Genomic DNA, 23,340 nt, shown 5'->3' with positions numbered 1-23,340 from the left:
AAAGAAATATTTCCCCTTTTTTCATGACGGGATTACTCTAAACATGCAACAACCATAATGAACTGTTTAGCCTATCTGTCTCTTAACCTGCAGTTACAGTGATGTGGGGGAATATGCAAAAGTAAAAATAACCATAAGATAACTGAATTTTTGGTTTTAATGAAGTTTCCAGTTTAAATTACATCATGATTATTAACAATTGATTAGAAAACTTGCCAGGACCTTCGTTATTCTGATATATGCATCCTTTAAAATTAATTCTTACAAAAAAATAGCTTTATTTTTTTCAAAATGAGGCAGTATGTTCACATGGAAAATAAATTTGATTCGTTTTGAATTGAATCAACCTCTATTTTGATTCTGGCACTAACTAGCTATCTGATTTTAATATGAGAAACATCAATTAAATACTAAGTTTTGTCCACTCTAAACTATTACTTAACCCAAACCCAATTAATAAAATAGGAAAAAGGAGAAATATATACACACACACACACACACATATATTTTTTATTTTAAAATTACAAGAAATAAAGGGCAATGTATAATAGATACTATTTGATGAGTGTCTACCATATACCAGAAAAAAAAAATGGGTAAACTCTGTTTATCAAGAAAGAGAATAGTAATATTTTACAGATCAGGATATTGAGACTCAAATAGGGTGACTTTCTAAATTCATATAGTAAGTGGATTAGCTGAGAGGTGAACACAGGGTCACTAACTTTAACTTTTTCCGTGATACTGTAATGACATTTGTTATGCAGTGAGCACCTAATGGAACTAGAGGGTCTGGGGAGAAAGCCAGAGACACATATGAGGGAACCTTCAGACAGGGGTCGTGTATGCTGAAATGCCCCCTGCTCTCTATGGGCAGCAGGAGGCTTGGGCTTGGGCAGGTGGTGACCACGCTCCTGGGACGCAGCAGCCCAGGTCCAGTGAGCGAGGAGAGGCACCCGAGCGCGCACAGCAGGACAGCCGCGTCTCCTGACTCAGCGCAGCTCTCGTTTCCTCAGACGATCAAGACAGATGCAGCCGAGTGGGCGAGGAACCGCTCAGCCTAGGGAATTAGCATCTCTAGCATCTCTTAGGGTATTTCCGTGTGCCGGTCACAAAGCCCCTCAGAACGACATGACTAGCTTCTGCTCTATTTTAGCACCATCCCATCAATTAATGGTCACTCCTCAACTGGCAGTTGTAAGTAAGCAATCTCACCAACCAGATGGCTACATGCTAACTATGGCAGGTTGTCATTTACCATATTGCTCGATATGAGTAAGGGATACAAGATGTATCATATGGAGAGTCAAATTCTGAGGTATTATTGGTGTTAGAGGAAGACTACAGGACAGCTGCTTAACCATCCCTTTGAGACCCTATCAAGCTTATGCACTTGACTTAATTGGAAATACATAAAGCCAATTCCTCTCTGCCAAAGGCTCTCTTAGATGTTTTTAATTTTCTTTTGGGGTGCTAGATATTTTTCTCTTCATAAAGAATCTATTCATAGATCTGACTAATCTGCTCTTTTCAAATAGAAAAATGTCCCAAGGGCAAATATCTTACCTTAAATACCTTTCAATTCCCAATATAACTTAGTTTAATGCAAAGAAAAATAATAAAGTAGGAGGCAAGGGACCTCTGTTCTGGTCATATTATTTACTGACTTGAGAACATTAAGGAAATATGTATGACTCTTTGGGCCTCTGATTCTTAATTTGTGAAGTAAGTGGGATTGACTAGATGATATCAAAACCTATTTACAAATCTCATTTTTTTTTTAAATCTCTGATTCTAGCAAAATCCTCACATTAGTTGGATGGAAGATTTGAAAAGCACTCTTTATAGCAATACACATTTTTGTTGCTGATGAAAAGGGAAATTTGGGGACCAAGAGAGAAGGCTTTGCTGGCCTGTGTGCTCATTTTCTATTGTATTCACACTCCGAGTCCCTGTAAGGATTACACAGCCCTGCTCTTTGCCATTGGCCTGTAACCTGCAGGGCTTTCTGATGGGAGGAAGACCCTGTCTTACCTGTTGTCAGGCCTGGTCGCGCAATTTTTTTCGGCATGAGAAACTTTGAGTAGAATACGACAGCTCTGAAGAGAACCTCTAGGAGCCATTACATGCTTCAGCAGCTTATTTGAACTTTTCCTCTGCTCCAAAGGCAGCATTTCCCAACGGGGACATTGAAGAACACAGCAAGTTTGTATCCTACATGTAGGGAGACAGTAAAGGTTTTATTTGAAAGTCACTGAGACTAGAGTTGTCATCAAGTATAGGCTATTGATCAATCCAGGATACTCAGTAAACTATCTCAAAAACCCGATTTCTGCGTAGCAACATCTCGATAATGGGTCTCAAAGGAGACTCACCAAAGACCACATCACTTCATTGAAAAGACTCTTTTCTGTTCCTATTTCATTTGAGTTTCTAGAGTATTTAAGTGTTGACCAACTGTCCCCTTCAGCTCTTACTGCTTCTAGTCTGTTTTCTCCCACTCTTTTACCTGCTCAATCTAAAATCTGACTCCTAAAGTGTTCCCAGTATGTGACGTCAGCTCTATATACCCAAGGTTTCCAAATTTGTGTTCTCTGTCATCCTACACGATTTCTAATTAATTGTCTTTGAATATGTATAGTATTTACCCCACAGATTTGGTAAATATTTACTTAAGATTTTTCTTTACCTCTTCTTTTTATTTGTTTTTTTAAAAAGTAATTAAACTCCTTGGGGACTTGTGTTCCTTTGAAACCCTAAAGCTTATAAAACTGTGGTTTGTACATAGTAGGCACTTAAAACGTATTGACAAACATACCTTTCAGAAGGAGTCTTACTATAGTTTGGTGCCACATTATTACAGCCTAAGAGCAAATGCAAATATCTTTAGTATTTATGGTAATAACAAGGTTGCAAAATTAGTCTTTAATAATCTTTTTCATTATGATGACATCATTTAACTTGTTAATATTTTAGAAATGACTTATTTAGAAAACTAAAATGTCAGTTTTAAAAATCCTGTATGCAAAGCAGAATTTCTTGATGTATGGTCCTTAATTTCAAAGCTAGATTCTTTTTCTCTTGTTATTACATTTCACCATTTTAATTATTGAATGGGCTCAGAGATGGAAATGACTGTGAAATGAAATGCCTTTTTTTTTTCACAACCAACACTGCATGATTATTTTGCCCTAACAGGTACTTTGGGAATGAAGCACAGTTGTTCTGTGTGTATAGCCTATTTGTCTTCTAAATTATGAGACATAGTCACTAAGCATCCACTTAAGTAGAAGAGGAACTAATATTCCTGATGAGGGCAATAAATAAGGCAATCGATGCTTCTACTACAGAGTGTGTATCAGCAAAATGGAAAAACTAATAAGCTAACTATACTGGGTGATGATAAAATGAGATGAAGTATATGAGATCTCTTTTAAATCGTAAAGCAAGACACAAATGTAAGATAATAGAATCATAATTATTCTCATAACTTGTTAATAATTTACTTAAAAATATATGCAAATTTTAAATTAAATGTTACATATTGAAAACAATTTTAAAAATGTGACACTCAAAGGAAAATAACAGTTCTGACCTTTTAGCACCTCAATGCCAAAAATAAAAAAGGGTTGGGGTACAGTGCAAGGGAAAAAGAATGGGGAAAGGGAGAAGATAATTTCCGTACATGACAGTTTGGCTGAAGGTGAGAAACAAACAAGTACATGAATATTTATTGTTATTTTTATTATTTACTATTATTATATAAAGCAGAGTTGGGCTCTGATGAGCTCTATATATATGTGTAATATATATATATATATATAATATATAATTTATATTATAAATCTACATATATTCTTTAAAAATTCCAAGGTATATCAGTGCTCTGTAATCACCATATCATATTTCTCCATTGAAAGACGAATAGCATTTTCAGATCTCTTTAAATGTTGGAAATAAGGATATAGGTTAATAGACTGGTAATAAATTATTCAGAATAATGAATTCAAAAGAAATCTTTTGAGTATATCTGAGATCTATGTTTGAGATTATATTATGAGGTTGGTTTAGGGTCAGTTGGCCTCTTTTAAAGAAATTGATCCAAATATATGTGCTTTACTGTTCTGTTCTCCATGAAAATTTCCCTGTATTAACTTTGTCAGATTATTAATCTTTATGTAAGAGCTGCTCATTAATGCTTTTTGAACCATAGGATTAGAAGTGTATTTGATTAAAAACATGTCAGCACAATTCTAATTTCCTTCGCTTTTAACCCTCCATTCATGTTGCTTCACAATATTAAAAATCTCAAAATCTTGTTTATAGTATGACCCAAATCAAAAATATACAATGGGAAAAATAAATTCCCCGCTTTTAACATCAAGGCTTCTCATGTTAGCTGCAATGCTCATTTATTGCTTTGTAATATACATTATGACAGTAAAAGTTTCACTAACTTTTATTTTCTTAGTGATATTCAGAAGTTGAATATGAAACATTAATAATTTGACAAGTCTGCTTTCTTCCCTCACCCAAATATTCTAAAATGTGTACTTCCAATGAATTTTGACCTTTTAAGTAGGGAATATTTTTTCATTTTAAGAATGTTTCTTCGGGAGTGGCCTAGGGTAAATGTATCTACCTCAAACTGTCTAAATGTTGTATGATACCATTGTCCCCAAACTTGTTCTTTTTATATGCACTGATTTTGGAGAAACACTTCACCCTGCTATTACTAGAACTTTAGCTCCTTTTTGAATTAGTGCCCAAATTAAGTGCTAAGTGGAAGCACAGAGATACAGTGCCCTATAGGAAAAGAGCCTATGCAACTGTACAACTTTTAGCCATCAAACTTATCAATATACTTAAATTCTAAAAATACCAGTGTTCTTAGATATCACACATTTACAAATAAAGAAAATGTAATTATATGTCTTCTACCTAAATCACCACTTTAATGAATACATAAGATATACAAATGAAATGTTTAATGTAAAAGCCTAAAAGTACATAAAATAATACTCTAATTAATATGCTGCCTGATGTATATGTATATGTCTACAATTTGTTAAAAATGCCATAAATGGGTAAATTGGGTATTAAATATGAAATGACAAAAAATTGTCAAGTCTTCCTGTAAATTAGTTCATGCTGAATTCTCTAAAGCATATTAACTGAATTCCATTGTTTTAAGAATACTCACAACTTGGCCAAGAACTTTATTATTAATTAATAGTTAAAGTATCCAAGTTTGGAGAATTTCTTAAGAAATGTAAGGCAACATATAATTAACAGGGGAAATACATATGCAAACTAATGATTGTTTTTGTATAATGAATCTGATCTTTATGTTCATTTAAAAATAGGCAGATTATTGTGGATCTAAATTAAAATTTTATTCTGATAAAACCTTGATCCTTGGTGTATAAAATAAAGAATTCATAGTGTTTTGACTAAAATATTATGGTTTACTATTATATTGATACTCTTCCCTATTATATTTTCTGACTTTTGTGTAAGAAAGTGAAACTATATCATCAGGCTTAAAAACAAAGTCATGTGGTATTAAATATAACTTCAATACTTCCTAATATGTCTTCTCAAGTATATTATATAGGCTATAGACTTTATTTAAAAGTAAACAAATATTTAGAGGAATAAATAAATATATTTAGTTTTATACACACAGACCCTGCATCAAAACTAATTCCTTATAGTCATTGAACATTGAAAATATATAAAGAAAAAAGAGGAGTAAAATGGAACATGTATAAACATCCCAGGATAAACAAGAGCAGATGCTGATCCTAACAATGTCTTTAAGTAACTTCCATGTGTACCGCTTGCTTTCTGTCTACAAAAATTAAAGACAATTCCATGATTAATTCAAAAGATAGTAATCTAACCTGTCAAAATACATTAGAAGATAAAAGCATCTAAAATTATGAGGCAAACTTAGTTCTTTCTTAACAAAAATACACATTAGTCAGCAATATATTTTAAATGGCAGTTTTTAAATTGTTGCTAAAATAATGGGAATATATTGTTGATTTTTCACCTGAAATACTGCCAGTAAATTAAAGGTGTCTTTGATCTCTGTCTTATCATCATCGCCAAGATCCTTACTAATCCTAGTTAATAAGGTAAAAGTACAGAAACAATTGCGTATTGGCAAATTCATCACTTAAACATAATAGACGACATTTACAATTATGTGGTTCAGTAAATCTCCTGGGTATTCCTTCACATGGTAAACTACATGTAAGCACCCTTTTGAAATATAAATATTTAACATATCATCATCAACGGAAGGGCCCTTTGACGTTAAAACCACTATTTCATGGCCCTGCAGGAGGAAACTCCTTTATGCCTTTCAGGCAACTATATAAAGAAGGTGGAAAAATGTTCTATACCATAAAGTAATGATTGATTTCAATATTATATTTTTCTCTTGTTTGTGCATACCTAAAAACTATTTTCTTCAGTCATTTTAACATTAGACCAGCTATCATGTATATTATTATAGCATTTATATTTAAATCTTAATTTTAAATTTCTTTGAATATTACTTCATTTTATAGAAAGTTCCTTACATCATGTTTGCCTGCTAAAGCCCTCCTGTATCAAAGTATAAAGACATGAAGACAATATACACATTATGTTACTAATCAGAGAAGCATGGAATATCATAGACCTACATGATATCAATTATCAGGGGAGCCCACTCTGGGACAGGGCAGGACATTTCTATCAGCTGTCACTATGGTCTACAAACCTATAGAGAAGCATATGATTTCTCCTTGGAGGAAACAGAGCACATACACAATATTTAAAAGCTACAAAATTTGCTCCAATATTTCTATACAATGACTATTGCCCTAAAAGATTAGTTCTCAGACTTTAGTGAGAGTCAGATCACTTTGAGGACTTGTTAAAACAAATATTTCTGGCCGACCTCCAGGATTCTGTTTCAGCAGTTGTTTGGGGAGAACCTACATTTCCACCAAGTTCCCCGGTGGTGTTAATGTGGCTGGTCCAGGGCCCACACGTGGACAACCGCTGTCCTAGGAGGCCTCCATGGGAGATCTTGCCAGGCTGGGGGAAGGTTTCTACTCTGGATTTTCAACTGATATTAGACACATACCTGCTTTTTTATATACTAGAAAGATAAAGGACTGGCAATTTTTACATGTTTTTAACTTTGTACCTATAGAGGATACTAAATAAATGATCAAGGCTCTTTCTTTTAACTAGTGTAACCTGGTGTAACCTAGTGGGTTGTAAAGAGATAAAACATGGTAAGTCCATGGTAGAGAACTGTTCATGAGTACAGAACATAGAAGAAACACAACTAATGCAACATGGACTCTGAGTCATAAAACACTTTTTTTAATTGAAGTATCATTGATATACAATCTTATATTGGTTTTAAGTATACAACACAGTGGTTCAACAGTTACCCATATTATTAAATCCTCATCCCAACTGACAGATAGTGTGGTACTGTCTGTGAACATAGAAAGAGGTTACAGAATCTTTGACTATATTCTCCATGCTGTGTTCTGAGTCAGAAAACTCTTTTAGAATGGGGTGACTCAAAGGTTATGGCTTAAAAAGATGGGTGGAAGTTACCCAGTGCCACAGTGAAATATTTTCAACAATGGAACACTCTGTGATGTAATCTATTCCATCTTTGTGATATGTGTGAAACAAGACAAAAAGAAACTTTCTATTAGAATCTGCTCACAACATGGTTGACTCTATGCCCTTTTTTTTTCTTTATGATTTTGCCCCATTCTGAATACAAGTGTTTTTGTTTTTTTGTTTTTTAAGTTGAGTTGGAGGTATATTTGTATTTCCAGGTATATTTCTCATTTCATAAAATTGTTTAAGATTTCTTGACTCAAAATGAGAAAATTGCACCTTGAAAAAGTTTTCAGATAAATTGTTATGTGTTTCCAGAAAGAAATAGAAGTATAAACACAGACTGGCTCACTCATACCTTCTAATATAAGAATGGCAGGTCACAGGGGCGCCGGGCCTGGTTTCTTGTTGCTCTGTGCTTGCTCACCAAGGAGCCTGATGGCCAGACTGGCCTGGGCTTTGGTGGAGAAAAATATTACCATACTGCATGAATTTTCTTTTCCACTCTGTCTTTTCCCCCAACTCCTCTTAGGAGTTTGAAGGGAATTTTTGTGTAGGAAAAGAAAGTCTGAATATTTACTAACTAAAAATAATTGTTGATGAGATATTTAGTGAAGCCATACTTGTTCCAGCCAAGTCAATTTGGGTTTAAAACAACAATTCTTACATATCTCAGTATGCACAGCCCCCAAAGTGACAGAAGAAAAACATTCCATGCAGACGAACTTTCATGTACAGCACCATTTAAGCATAAATTTGGAAATGAAGAAACCCAGTTATTCTTCCTGAATATAAAATTAGAATGAACTAAAGCTGGAGTGAAATAAAACAAATCATACAGAGGCTTATGCATCATACATTGATACATGAATGAGTTTCTTTCTGTGTTCAGTGTGTGTGTGTTATAATTGTGCATAATGCAGTAGTGCATGGTTATTAAGAATACTGTTTTGAAGAAGATAATAAAACCCTTTTGTTAAATAAGCAATTAGGTTGTAAATTTCTGTATAATATATGACCTTAACTACATTTCCACTCATTTACTCATCAAATATTTATTAAGAATGCTATCATGTGTCAAACACTGTTTCATAACACTGAGGACAGTGTCAAACAGCACCATTTCCTGCCCTCATCAGGATTATAGTCTATACCAAAGGGATGGAAAATAAACTGGAAAACAAGAGGGAACATATCTAATGAAAAGTAATGCAAATACATAAGGGCAAATGATTGCAATTGCAGCTATTTAAATATGGAGATTAGAACAACATTATCTTAGGATGTGAATATATTAGTTATCACTGCTATCAAATAATTGAAAATTTAGTGATTGAAACACAATAAACATTTACCTTCTTACTTTCTACTGCTTAGGATTTGGACATGGTTTAGTTGGTTGCCTCTGCCTCAACATCTCCTAAGAGATTGTAGTCAAACTTCAGCTGGGGCTGTGGCCTCATCTGAAGGTTCGACAGTGGGGGATCTGCTCCAGAGCTACTCACACGGTCACTGGCAAGCCTCAGTCTCCCACCACATGGGCCTCTACACACGCTGCCTCACTCCAAGGCAACCGGCTTCCCCCAGGACTGGAGAGCCAAGAGAGAGGATGCTTATGTTGAAAGCTACAAATATAAACTATTTTTTGAAAGTGACATTCCCTCATTTTTTCTGCGTACTATTCTTATTCCAGTCCACACTCAAAGATGGAGAATTATACAGCAGTGTGAATACCAAGGCATGGGTGTCGCCAAGGGCTACTAAAGCGTGCCTGAAACTTCACATAAGCTGAAGTCTTCAATGCCTATGAAGAAATCAGCATGACAAAACCAGGGACAACAATCCTTCAAGTGAGGCAATGACATCATGTGTTTTATGATGTCATTTTAACTGAACTCTATTTGTAGACAGGGAGAACAGAAAAATATTTACCTGGTGCACTGCAAACCATCACAGGGGCCCTGCCTCAAAGTCTAATGTTTCTTACTTCCCTTCAGCTCCTTCCCTGGTAATTTCCCACCACATAGCCTCTTTCTCCTCAAGCAATGACACCTTACAGGGCTTTGCCTTTTAAGCCGGTCTGAGCTGCCATCCTCTCCTTGCTGTCCACTTGGCATCTTTGCCTTTCTAAACCCTGAGAATTCTGGCTGCCCTCCAAAGCCATGCTCTGCACTCTCTTTCGGTAGCATTATGTGGTGGTCTGACACGTGTTTGCAGCTTAGCAATATCCAGCCCATGTGACAAGTTTCGTGTGTCTGCACAAATCATTCTTTTAAAATACTCCTTACATGTATGTAGGGAGACAAGGGGAGATACCACAGCAACACCCTACCTAGTAAGACATGAAATTTCTTCCAAGAATCAAATTATTTTAATTTTTTATGTTTATATAGAGAGAGCAGAGTGATGAGTTATATGTCAGAAGAGCAAAATCAGTCTCCTAACTCAGAACACATCCTATAGATGCATCTGGCATCTACATTTAGAAGGAAGCAGTGCTTGGCAAAAATATTCCCCTGAAACATCCTGTTACAGTATCACTGATAAAAACTTGAAAGTTTGTGATAGATAGGTCGATAGATAAAGACACTTATCTTCTACCCTTAAGGTTATTTTAAGACAATTGCATATGTATAAAATTACTGGATAAATACATATGAAACATCTTAAATCTCTTCACTAAAATAAGTTTTAGAAGAGACATTGGAAGGTCATCTCATGAAGGACACCACTAAAAAAACAAAAAAAGAGAAAAAGAAATAACGAAAACCAGGGTTGTATAGTATAAACAGCCTCAAGACAATAAAGAGCTTCAATAGGGCATATGAGATAGGGAAATATAATTCAGCCTAGTGCCATTTTTAAAGATGACAGCTTTGAAATATAATGTAAGTGCAGCCCTCACACTTTTCAAGGATTAACTTCCTTTAGCACTGACCGAAAGAGCTGATGCATGGCACGTATTTTCTTTTGAAATGCCCTCTTGGAAGTCTCTCCTCAACATCATATTCTTGTCCCATTTCTTCCATTGTGATGCAGTCCTCTGTCCCTTTAGTTTCTCCTCTCTGCCTAAAATGGTAAACTTTGCTCCTCAAAGGTTTTTACTCTGCTCCACAAGGGTCTTAGATAGTTGGCTCATGAAAGGCAGTTTTCTCTTTTCTGTCCTTTTTCGAACATTCTCAATTTTCCACTTACCTTCCCAAATAATTTTATGTCTTCTCATTCAAGATTCTATATGCAGATCAGTCATTTATTTTCCTGAAATTCTTTGTTCACTCCACAAAGATATTAATAAGCAATGAAAAAATGATAGGTCACCAAAAACTTAGTCTCCTCTCATCAGCGTAGGCAATGGCACTTACTCTGTGCATACTGACTTGCTAGGTTTTCCTACTAATTTAAAAATCATGACTATGAAGGTAAACATGATTTACAATTGTAAATGTGAATGTAGAGATCCTTACTTCTGAATGAAAACAATATTGAAGATTCAAAAGTTTTCCAAGAAAATTAGCAAGTTATATGCAATTGAGCATAAAAAGAAACATGTATGTAATTAATTGTACCTAAAATTATATATACAAAGAAACATGTCCTCCAGATAGAAAAAAATGTTTAAGTGTAATCAACAGGAACAGCCAATATCTGTGAAAATGCACAGTGCAATATTGTTTTGAATAATAAAACTATAAATGATAGTTAACATTTTTTGACTACTTTGTATATAGCAGGAACTGGGCAAAGTGATTTTTATGTAAGACTTGGGAATCAAAAAATTTCAGTTTCAAATTTCAGATGCACCACTTATTTTCTATATGACCTGAGGCAATAACTTAATCACTGTGAAATTCAGGATGCTCATCTGTAAAGTGTGATAATAAAAACAAATAGCAAGAAGTGTGGTATCTAAATTAAATGATACAACACATGAAAATATCTGGTAAAAAAAAGGGGGGATTTCCCCTAAATTAGCATTTCATATCTGTAGTAATAGGCTGCAGCCTGGTTAATTTTTTAAAGTCAATAGTTGTAATATTTATTTTTATTGCAAAATTTGCTGCCACGCTATGTATTAAAACCGAAACGATTATCCTAAGAGGCCAATTGCTAAACTTTGCTTGAAGGAAATTACAGAAGCAAGGATATTAGTTCATAACTATGATGTCCATACTGTCAATACTTAATATCTGCCTAAAAAAATGGAAAAAAATTGGAAAGCCAAATCTCAAACTGTCTTCTATGATTAGGAATATTGAATACATAGATAAAACATTTCAAAAAGCACAAGTGTGTTGGCTGCAGTTATGATTCTTTGTGGGGTTTTTTTTTGAATATGAGATGATTAAGAACTGGGAAGATGAAATTTCATAATACAGGAAAATATAATAGAGACAGCAGGCTTAGAAAAAATATATAGAAAAAGACAGAACAATTTAGAGCCCAAATGTGAGTGTCCCTCTTGAATAAGTAGTAATTGAAGAACAGAGAATTCAGGTCTACGACTTTATTTAACAGAGAAAAAAAGGAGAACACCCCCTACTCACCATCTCATTATATAACCTGTTCCTACATACAAACAGGAAAAATAAAGGGAAGTAATTTTAATGACTCTAGCAGATATCATTTATCTCAGTTACTAGGATAAAATTTATCCAAAACTGAGTGTTGTAAAACAGCCATTTTACTGTGTGGGGTGAGAATTCTAAAAAGGCATGTCTGGGAAGCCCTATCTCTATTTCACATGTGGGGTCTCAGTTGGAAAGCCTCAAATAGTGTGCAACTTATCCAACAGAGGGCCAGAATTATCTTGATAGTTCATTCATATTTCTGTCATCTAGGCTGAGATGATTTTTAGACCAGGTTCGACTAGGAATGGGGACCCTGCATGTGACCTTTATGTGACCTGAGTATCATCACCACTTAGTGGTTCTGTTTTTAAATAGTGGCTGAGGGCTCTGAGAATGGGTATTCATGCCAGCAAGGCGAAGACTAAAGGTTCAAATAAAGGGGACATAGACTCTACCTCTTGTTGGGAAGAGAGTAAAAGATACAGTCGTATTTTAAAATCACCATACAATGGGTGCTGCCACATGTTTTCAGTCTGCCTCCTCAGACAAGGTCATTCCCTGACAGGTGACAAGCATTCGGTCAACTGCTTACTGCGTGCCTCAGCTTACCAGAGAGTCAGTAGCCCCAAGGGTAACACTCAAGCAATAAACAACTGGAATCAGAAAATGAATGTTCGGCCAGTTTAGTAATTTGATCTGTTTTTGTCTTCTGTTTTTTCTCTGTTTCATGTTCTTTGAGCTCATGCTTTCACAGTCCTCCCAAATAAAGTATCAGCACACAAGTCTGATATTGTTTTTGGACAAAGGGTAAAAATAAAATAGAAATCAATCTCATTTATGCATGAACAGAGATGCAAAAATACTAAAGCAAAACAAACTAAAAAAACACAAGAAACCATATTAAGCAATACATAAAAATAGTACATTGTGAAAACATGGTTTAGTTTATGAATGCAAGAGTCTTTTGCATTTATTGAGGTATAATTGATATACAATAAACTTAACTGTACGTATGTAAAATGTATGATTTGATATATATACCCAGGGAATTATCATAATTAAGATAATTTACATAGCCATCCTCCCCAAAGTTCCCTGGTGCACTATTTAAATTTCTTCCTCCTGTTCCTCCTGCATTATAATCCCAGGCAACCGCTCATGTGATTCCTGTCACCACAGATCATTTTGCATTTTCTGTGGTTGTGTGTAAACGGAAGCACATGGTACGCACTCTTCTTTGGCTACTTTCACTTGCCATGTTTTGAGGTTCTTCCATGTGATAGCAGCGTTAACTGCTTATTCTTTTTAATGCAGGGGCGTATTCCATTGTAACAGATCCATTTGCCCAATGATAACATCTGCTTTGTTTTATTTTTCTGTTATACATGGAATGGCTGTGAACATTTGTGCATGAGTTTTTGTGTGGATATATGTCTTTATCTTTGGTAAACGTCTAGGAATAGAATTCTGAATATTACGGTTGACATATAAAGAGAGACAGAGATAATAACTTTTTAAAAAACTGTCACACATTTTGTCAGAAATCATTGCACCATTTTCCAATGCCACTAGTAGTTCCAGAACATTGCTAACACTTGGTTTGATTGGCCTTTTTAATTTTAGCTGTATGAATACATGCAGGATACCGTGGCATTTCTATATGACTAATGATACTGAGCATTTTTTCTGGGCCTATTTGCCATTCCAATATTACTTTTGATGATGTCTGCTTAAATTAAATCTTTTGTCAGTTTTTAAAGTTAAATTTTGCCTTCTTATTAGTGAGTTGTAGGAATTCATTAGATGTGTTATGAGCGAGTTCCTTGTTAGATATAGTTTTGCAAATAATTACTCTCAGTTGCTGGCTTCCCATTTTGTGTGTAACAGTGCCGTTTGTCTGCATTTGAGAAGAATAGGCATTCTGCTCTTGTTGGGTGGATTGCTCCAATAATGTCAGTTAGGTAAAGTGACAGTACTGTTCATATCTCCTAAATCCCTACTCATTTAGTGACTACTTTTCTCTCTGTTATTGAGAAAGGGTACAATTACTTCTAAATGTAATTGTAGATTTTTTGCATCATGTATTTTGAAATCCTGTATTAGGTGCATGAACTTTAAGATGTTATGTTCTTTTGATGAATTGTCCCCTTTATCATTATGAATGATATTTACTCTGTTACTAATTTACTCTATTACTATTCCTTCTCACATAGGGGCAGAAAAAGAGAATTGAATAAAAAAGTCAAGAAAGTCAGCCAGACTTCCAATTCTCCCCTCCCCATATCCCTATATAAGATCACCAACTATTAGTCATTTAAGACAAACTAACAAGCATTAATGTCCAGGCCAGAAAGCAGAAGAGTATGGTAATATGATGTAAATAAAATTAAGCAAGTGGGTGCAGATATGAAAGTATACATAAAACAAATTCAAAATTCAAAACAGAAACAGGCAAAAAAGAAAAAAGAGGTTGAAACAACAGCTTTTGGAGCTCAGGACAGAGGCTGAAAAAAAAAACACCAAACCATTTTAATAATGAATAAATTAAAGGTGACAAAGGGAATACAGATATAATATGAAAAGCATAATTAAGGATAAAGCAGAGAAAAATTAAGAAAAGAATAATTAGACCAAAAAACAATTATTTAAAAATAAAGAAAGAGATAAAGGAGGTCACAGAAAAATAAATATAAATGTACAGAATATACAACATATAAAATTTGAGTATCTGATGAAGAAAATCATAACAATGAACAGATTGAAGAGTAATTCAATGAATTACTAATTGCTACCACTAATAACTCAAGAAAATTTACTATTTATTTATCACTAATTCAAGAAAACTTACCTGGAATAAACAAAGACTTATAACTATAAACATTCCAGAAAAAAATATATTAACTGAAAGTGGTCAATTCATATACATTAGCTATTAAGTGATGTGAATTAATTACTTAAAAAAAATAATAAGCAACCTTAGACTCCAGTTTAAAAATAATCCATATCATAGATGAAGGAATACATAATGGCAGTATATAGTTCAAACTATATAAAAGAGACAGCATTTGAACAATGTATCCCTAAAACTCATAAATAAAATGTGTGAGCTAAGGATTTATATAGCCGGCTGAATTTCCCTTCACTTATCAAGGTGACATAGAACACATTCAAATGTGCAGGAACACAGGGAATAACATGTACCAGGAGCCCTTGCTTAGGAATCTAACCTGGTGCCTGTATTTTTGGATTTTAGTTAACCATTCTCCGGGAGAAGGGAGTCTTGGGACTGGTGACGGGTTGTGGGATCTGGGGCACGTAAGGTAGTGAGGATGCGCAGAAGATAGGGTCCAGCTGGGAGAGGCTTACGTATGCAAAACTCGGAACATTTTCAGCACTGAGGAGAATGTTTTTATCTGATTGTTCATAGATAAATAAACAAAAAAATCTGAGTCCATGTTGATATACAAAAGGAAAGGAAAAAACAAACATCTGATGATATTTGTGGTGACTATTAGATTAACTTCTTAATCTGAAAATTGGTCATTGAAAGAAACAAATTAAGCTCTAATTCTCATCACCAGTCAACGAGGACAGTACTTCTCAAAGAAGAATGCCAGCTAATTAATGTAGAAGAGATAATGAAATTTAAAAAAAACACCATTTGCAGCCCCTGATAAATTTAATTTTTGCAGACCAGGATAATCAATGGATGTTGAAACCATTAAATATGGTGCTGAAATGATGCCCTATACAGCTTTTGCTATTCACAAGGTGAAATACGAACTTTAAAACTGAAATATGTGAGGGCCGCCACCTTAGACAAGTTACAACGTAGCCTTGCTAGTGAGTCTGCCTGGCCTGATGTGCTCACAGGTGGCACGTCACCAGGGAAGTGTCCACCCCAAACAGGTTTTCAACTGAATCTAATAAGTTCTTGCAGCCTAGCACCCATTTTCTTGGAAATTCAAGAAATGGAGAAATCAGTTTAATAACACTTCAAGGACACAGTCAAACAAATCCAGAATATGTGATATCCTCAAAGACAACAGCACTTGTCTGTTCAAATAAGTAATGCCATAGTGTCATAAAGTGTTCTAGAACTATTTTCATTGAGTAAAATGTAAGAGGATGGTCTGTTTTTAGATTAAGGGAGGCTGAAAAGATATCCAGTATGAAGTATGTACTTTGAAAAATCAAAAAAGTCATGTTTGAGACAATTATGAAAATGTGAATATGAACTAGACTAGAAATTAACTGTTTTACGGAATTATTTTTTTGGTTTAAATGCTTATAATTATTTAGAAAATATCCCTATTTTTGGTAAATGCATGCTGAATTGTTGCTTCACATATATGTAACAAATGTGGCAATATGTTAAAATGATTGAATTTAGCTGTTCATTGAAATTTTATTTATTTATTTAAAATTTTTAAGTCAAGTTTATAATCATTAGGAAATTTAAGTTTGCTTAATTGAATATGTTGAAAATAAAATATGCCAACTTCTTGCAGTCTGCCTACATTCTTCACATTGCTGTCAGAATTATCTTACTGTAACACAGATCTGAAAGAAAGTTTTTATTCCTCAAAGCATAATTTAAATAACACCTGTTCTGAGAAGTTTTATTTAAACTCCCTGGGATTCACCCTGCTTGTGTGTGTGTGTGTGTGTGTGTGTGTGTGTGTGTGTGTGTGTGTGAGAGAGAGAGAGAGAGAGAGAGAGAGAGAGAGAGATTCCTTATATGTTTGTGATAACAATTACATAATCAATATTCTATCTTAATCTGCTTTTATAATACTTAAGATTTTAGTTCTTTTTACCCAACTGTAATGTCTTTTATTATGCAACTGAACCCCTGAGATTTTTGTCTTAAAACTCAGTATTTAGCATTTTTTATAGCCCAAGTTATGGAAGTAAGAAACTTTAAAAATTATACACTTATTCAGTATACTGTGTGGTGTTCAATTTGCTGAAAAAAATAAAAAGATAAGCACTTTCTAATAAGCACATTTTAAATATCTATCCTTAAACATTTTAGCATTTTACTATTTAAGCATTGCATCAAATAAAAATGCCAATTAATTAAAAATCATTACAATTAGCTATTATGTCAAATATGAAACATAACTGTCATTATATATATTGAAAAATAAAAACTTCCCAAAGGGGCAATATGTTACTTTAAAAATTAGAAATATCCAACATGGCGGTGTGAGTAGGACAGTGGTAATCTCCTCCCAAAAACATATATGTTTTTGAAAATACAACAAATACAACTAATCCTAAAAGAGAGACCAGAAGACACAGGACAACAGCCAGACCACATCCACACCTGCGAGAGCCCAGCGCCTGGTGAAAGGGGTAAGATACAAGCCCCGGCCCGGCGGGACCCGAGCGCCCCTCCCCCCTGTTCCCGGTGGAGGGAGAGGGAGCCCAGGACTGCTAAACACCCAGAACCAGCCACCCGCACCAGAGCAAAGACACAGTGCATGTGTGGAGGGCAGGAAACTATGGAAACAGGGCAGCAAGACCTCTGAGTGAGTTCGGAAGCTGATGCCCCTGTGACAAAGAAAAGTGAGTGCTTTTTGAAAGTCTTAAAGGGACAGGGATGTAACAGCTGGATGGAAACAACACAGGTCACAGCCCAGTGGCTGGAAATTACAGGGAAAACGGGCACACTAACTCCCTGGGCAACAGCTCTGAGACCCCTCACGGAGGCAAACAGCCAAACAGCCCCCCCGTCCATCACCCCTCCGGGCTCTGCGAAAGCAGAGCAGCAGCCTAAGGCAGAACACGCCCACAGAGAGGGACATTCCTCCATACTGGCCGGGCAAGACAAAGAGACCCAGTCTACACGCAATTACCCAACACAAGCCACTAGGGGTCGCAGTTGTCCCAGAAAAGAAAGGCCAGTAGCAAGTGAGAAGTTTGGCTCTCCCAGCTGACAGTCAATAGCACCTGTCAACATGAAAAGGCAAAAAATATGATCCAGACAAGACTAACCCAGACAGCTTCGGCATCTGCTACATCTTCCCCTGAGAAGGAATCTGGGGAGATAGATTTAGCCAATCTTCCTGAAAAAGAATTCAAAACAAAAGTCATAACCATGCTGATGGACTTGCAGAGAAATATGCAAGAACTAAGGAAGGAGAATTCAGAAATAAAACAAGTTCTGGAAGGACTTCAAAACAGAATGGACGAGATGCAAAGGACCATTAATGGACTAGAAAACAGAGAAAATAAATGCAGAGAAGCTGATGCAGAGAGAGATAAAAGGATCTCCAGGAATGAAAGAATTCTAAGAGAGCTGAATGACCAATCGTAACGGAACAATATCCGCATTATAGGGGTACCAGAAGAAGAGAGAGAAAAAGGGATAGAAAGTGTCTTTGAAGAAATAATTGCCAAAAACTTCCCCAAACTAGGGGAGGAAATGGCCTCTCAGACACAGAGGTACACAGAACTCCCATGACAAGGGATCCAAGGAGGGCAACACCAAGACACATAATAATTAAAATGGCAAAGATCAAAGACAAGGACAAAGTATTACAGGCAGCCAGAGAGAAAAAAAAGGTTACCTACAAAGGAAAACCCATCAGGCTATCATCAGACTTCTCAACAGAAACCCTACAGGCCAGAAGAGAATGGCATGATATACTTAATGCAATGAAACAGAAGGGCCTTGAACGAAGACTACTGTATCCAGCACGAATATCATTTAAATATGAAGGAGGGATTAAACAATTCCCAGACAAGCAAAAGTTGAGGGAATTTGCCTCCCACAAACCACCTCTACAGGGCTTCCTACAGGGACTGCTCTAGATGGGAGCACTCTTAAAAAGAGCCCAGAACAAAACACCAAACATATGAAGAAGGGAGGAGGAGGAATAAGAAGGGAGAGAAATAAAGAATCATCAGACCACGATTATAATAGCTCAACAAGCGAGTTAAGTTAGAAAGTAAGATAGTAAAGAAGCTAACCCTGAACCTTTGGTAACCACAAAATTAAAGTCTGCAATGGCAATAAGTACATACCTTTCAATAATCACCCTAAATGTAAATGGACAGAATGCACCAATCAAAAGACACAGAGTAATAGAATGGATAAAAAAGCAAGATCCATCCATATGCTGCTTACAAAAGACTCACCTCAAACCCAAAGACATGCACAGACTTAAAGTCAAGGGATGGAAAAAGATATTTCATGCAAACAACAGAGAGAAGAAAGCAGATGTTGCAATTCTGGTATCAGACAAAACAGACTTCAAAATAAAGAAAGTAACGAAAGACAAAGAAGGACATAACATAATGATAAAGGGCTCAGTCCAACAAGAGAATATAACCCTTATAAATATATATGCACCCAATACAGGAGCACCAACATACCTGAAACAAATATTAACAGAACTAAAGGAGGAAATAGAATGTAATGCATTCATTCTAGGAGACTTCAACACACCACTCACTCCAAAGGACAGATCCACCAGACAGAAAATAAGTAAGGACACAGAGGCACTGAACAACACACTAGAACAGATGGACGTAATACACATCTACAGAACTCTACATCCAAAAGCAACAGGATACAAATTCTTCTCAAGTGCAAATGGAACATTCTCCAGAATAGACCACACACTAGGCCACAAAAAGAACCTCAGTAAATTCTGAAAGATTGAAATCCTACAACCAACTTTTCAGACCACAAAGGCATAAAACTAGAAATAAAATGTACAAAGAAAGCAAAAAGGCTCACAAACACAAGGAGGCTTAACAACACGCTCCTAAAGAATCAATGGATCAATGACCAAATCAAAATGGAGATCCAGCAATATATGGAAACAAATGACAACAAAAACACTAAGCCTCAACTTCTGTGGGACACAGCAAAAGCAGTCTTAACAGGAAAGTATATAGCAATCCAGGAATATTTTAAAAAGGAAGAACAAGCCCAAATGAATGGTCTAATGTCACAATTATCGAAATTGGAAAAAGAAGAACAAATGAGGCCTAAGGTCAGCAGAAGGAGGGACATAATAAAGATCAGAGAAGAAATAAATAAAATTGAGAAAAATTAAACAATAGCAAAAATCAATGAAACCAAGAGCTGGTTCTTCGAGAAAATAAACAAAATAGATAAGCCTCTAGCCACACTTATTAAGAGGAAAAGACAGTCAACACAAATCAACAGTATCAGAAACGAGAAAGGAAAAATCACGACGGACCCCACAGAAATACAAAGAATTATTAGAGAATACTATGAAAACCTATATGCTAACAAGGTGGGAAACCTAAGAGAAATGGACAACTTCCTAGAAAAATACAACCTTCCAAGACTGACCCAGAAGAAACAGAAAATTTAAACAGACCAATTACCAGCAATGAAATTGAAGCAGTAATCAAAAATCTACAAAGAACAAAACCCCTGGGCCAGATGGATTCACCTTGGAATTTTATCAGACATACAGGGAGACATAATACAAATTCTCCTTAAAGTTTCCAAAAAATGGAAGAGGAGGGGATACTCCCAAACTAATTCTATGAAGCTAACATCACCCTAATACCAAAACCAGGCAAAGACCCCACCAAAAAAGAAAACTACAGACCAATATCCCTGATGAATGTAGATGCAAAAACACTCAAGAAAATATTAGCAAACTGAATTCAAAAATACATCAAAAGGATCATACACCATGACCAAGTGGGATTCATCCCAGGGATGCAAGGATGGTACAACATTCGAAAGTCCATCAACATCATCCATTACATCAACAAAAAGAAAGACAAAAACCACATGATCATCTCCATAGATGCTGAAAAAGCATTTGACAAAGTTCAACATCCATTCATGATAAAAACTCTCAGCAAAATGGGAATAAAGGACAAGTACCTCAACATAATAAAGGCCATCTATGAAAAACCCACAGCCAACATTATATTGAACAGCAAGAATCTGAAAGCTTTTCCTCTGAGATCGGGAACTAGACAGGGATGCCCACTCTCCCCACTGTTATTTAACATAGTACTGGAGGTCCTAGCCATGGCAATCAGACAAAACAAAAAAAAGTAATCCAGATTGGTTAAAAAAAGAAGTTAAACTGTCACTATTTTCAGGTGAGATGGTACTGTACATAAAAAACTCTAAAGACTCCACCCCAAAATTACTAGAACTGATATCGGAATACAGCAAAGTTGCAGGATACAAAATCAACACACAGAAATCTGTGGCTTTCCTATACACTAACAATGAACCAACAGAAAGAGAAATCAGGAAAACAACTCCATTCACAATTGCATCAAAAAAAATAAAATACCTAGGAATAAACGTAACCAAAGAAGTGAAAGACTTATGCTCTGAAAACTACAAGTCACTCTTAAGAAAAATGAAAGGGGACACTAACAGATGGAAACTCATCCCATGCTCGTGGCTAGGAAGAATTAATATCGTCAAAATGGCCATCCTGCCCAAAGAAATATACAGGTTTGATGCAATCCCTATGAAACTACCAGCAACATTCTTCAATGAACTGGAACAAATAATTAAAAAATTCATATGGAAGCACCAAAGACTCCGAATAGCCAAAGCAATCCTGAGAAAGAAGAATAAAGTAGGGGGGATCTCACTCCCCAACTTCAAGATCTACTATAAAGCCATAGTAATCAAGACAATTTGGTACTGGCACAAGAGCAGAGCCACAGACCAATGGAACAGACTAGAGAATCCAGACATTAACCCAGACATATATGGTCAATTAATATTTGATAAAGGAGCCATGGACGTACAATGGCAAAATGACAGTCTCTTCAACAGATGATGCTGGCAAAACTGGACAGCTACATGTAGGAGAATGAAACTGGACCATTGTCTAACCTCATAGACAAAAGTAAACTCAAAATGGATCAAAGACCTGAATGTAAGTCATGAAACCATTAAACTCTTGGAAGAAAACATAGGCAAAAACCTCTTAGACATAAACATGAGTGACCTCTTCTTGAACATATCTCCCTGGGCAAGGAAAACAACAGCAAAAATGAACAAGTGTGACTATATTAAGCTGAAAAGCTTCTGTACAGCAAAAGACACCATCAATAGAACAAAAAGGAACCCTACAGTATGGGAGAATATATTTGAAAATGACAGATCCGATAAGGCTTGACGTCCAGAATATATAAAGAGCTCACACGCCTCAACAAACAAAAAACAAATAACCCAATTAAAAAACGGGCAGAGGAACTGAACAGACAGATCTCCAAAAAAGAAATACAGATGGCCAACAGACACATATAAAGATGCTCCACATCGCTAATTATCAGAGAAATGCAAATAAAACTACAATGAGGTATCACCTCATACCAGTAAGGATGGCTGCCATCCAAAATACGAACAACAACAAATGTTGGTGAGGCTGTGGAGAAAGGGGAACCCTTCTATAATGCTGGTGGGAATGTAAATTAGTTCAACCATTGCGGAAAGCAGTATGGAGGTACATCAAAATGCTCAAAACAGATTTACCATTTGACCCAGGAATTCCACTCTTAGGAATTTACCCTAAGAACACAGCAATCAAGTTTGAGAAAGACAGATGCACCCCTATGTTTATCGCAGCACTATTTACAATAGCCAAGAATTGGAAGCAACCTAAATGTCCATCGATAGATGAATGGATAAAGAAGATGTGTTACATATACACAATGGAATACTACTCAGCCATAAGAAAAGGGCAAATCCTACCATTTGCAGCAACATGGATGGAGCTGGAGGGTATTATGCTCAGTGAAACAAGCCAAGCAGAGAAAGAGAAATACCAAATGATTTCACAAATCTGTGGAGTATAAGAACAAAGGAAAAACTGAAGGAACAAAACAGCAGCAGAATCACAGAACTCAAGAATGGACTAACAGGTACCAAAGGGAAAGGGACTGGGGAGGATGGGTGGGTAGGGAGGGATAAAGGGGGGGGGCAAGATGAAGGGGGGTATTAAAATTAGCATGTATGGGGGGGTGGGAGAAAGGGGAGGGCTGTACAATACAGAGAAGAGAAGTAGTGATTCTACATCATTTTGCTATGCTGATGGACAGTGACTGTAAAGGGATTTATAGGGGGGACCTGGTATAGGGGAGAGCCTAGTAA

The sequence above is a fragment of the Manis pentadactyla genome, chromosome 12 (assembly GCF_030020395.1).
Source record: "Manis pentadactyla isolate mManPen7 chromosome 12, mManPen7.hap1, whole genome shotgun sequence".
NCBI lineage: Eukaryota > Metazoa > Chordata > Mammalia > Pholidota > Manidae > Manis > Manis pentadactyla.
The sequence above is the reverse complement of the archived record's forward strand: the minus strand, read 5'-3'. Positions refer to the sequence as shown.